General features: G+C 39.0%; 1 protein-coding gene across 1 annotated transcript in view; it reads left to right on the top strand.

Annotated features, from left to right (window-relative positions):
- The window catches only part of LOC128251145 (zinc finger protein 836-like), a 49,564-nt gene that overhangs the window by 18,441 nt on the left and 29,990 nt on the right, over positions 1-1,133 (top strand). The window lies entirely within an intron of this gene.

Genomic DNA, 1,133 nt, shown 5'->3' on the forward strand with positions numbered 1-1,133 from the left:
GGGTGGGGATAGGATTTCGGAAAATTCACACGATCCGTTTGTTTTTTCCCTCGTAACTTTCAGGAAAATGGTTATCTTTTAATGTAATCTTACAGAAGCACCTTTCAAACAACATAGATTATGATTATAAAGAAATTTGTGGGGGGAAATGTTTTACGAAGTGGTAGGGAGAGGACTGTCGGAAAATTCACACGATCCGTTTTTTTTCTCCACGCCCCACCCCTCATAGCTTTCGGGATCTAGCTTAGCGTCCGATCACCGAAACGAAAAAAAAAAAAAAAACCAGCCTTAATAGGTGTACAAAACGTGTAGAATACGAATATAAAAACAAAAATTTGCGCAAACGAACTGGGGCAGGGCGAGGTTTCGGAAAATTGGTGATTTATTTACACTATATCTTGAACATCCATAGCAAAACAAATTTAGAAATTGAAAATAACTATTCACAAACCTCATTCCATGCATCAATAACTGTTCTGTTTTCCTGCAAATGTTATTGTTTTCGTCTTATATAAAATACATGTACAGTTGTCACGTTATATTAAATATATTTAGGTTTATATGTATTGGATCGATTGATTATATTAGATACATTGTTTACTTGAAATTCAGGGATGTCACTCCAGGTTTCTATCAAAGTGTACTTTCATTTCTTTTTTTTATGAGGAGCATACTTTCATTGTTTTATGAGGCTAAACAGCTAGATAAGCCTATTCTCCGATCCCTTTTTATTTGCAAATGGAACATAGCGCAGGAGTGGCTGTGTGGTAAGTAGCTTGCTTACCAACCACATGGTTCTGGGTTCAGTCCCACCGCTTGGGACCTTGAGCAAGTGTCTTCTACTATAGCCTTGGGCCGACCAAAGCCTTGTGAGTGGATTTGGTAGACGGAAACTGAAAGAAGCCCGCCATATATATATATATATATATATGTGTGTGCGTGTATGTTTGTGTGTCTGTATTTGTCCCCCCAACATCACTTGACAACTGATGCTGGCGTGTTTACGACCCCCATAACTTAGCGGTTCGGCAAAAGAGACTGATAGAATAAGTACTAGGCTTACAAAGAATAAGTCCTGGGATCGATTTGCTCGACTAAAGGCAGTGCCCCAGCATGGCCGCAGTCAAATGACT

Source organism: Octopus bimaculoides, chromosome 28 (assembly GCF_001194135.2).
Source record: "Octopus bimaculoides isolate UCB-OBI-ISO-001 chromosome 28, ASM119413v2, whole genome shotgun sequence".
In the NCBI taxonomy this organism is placed as follows: Eukaryota; Metazoa; Mollusca; class Cephalopoda; order Octopoda; family Octopodidae; genus Octopus; species Octopus bimaculoides.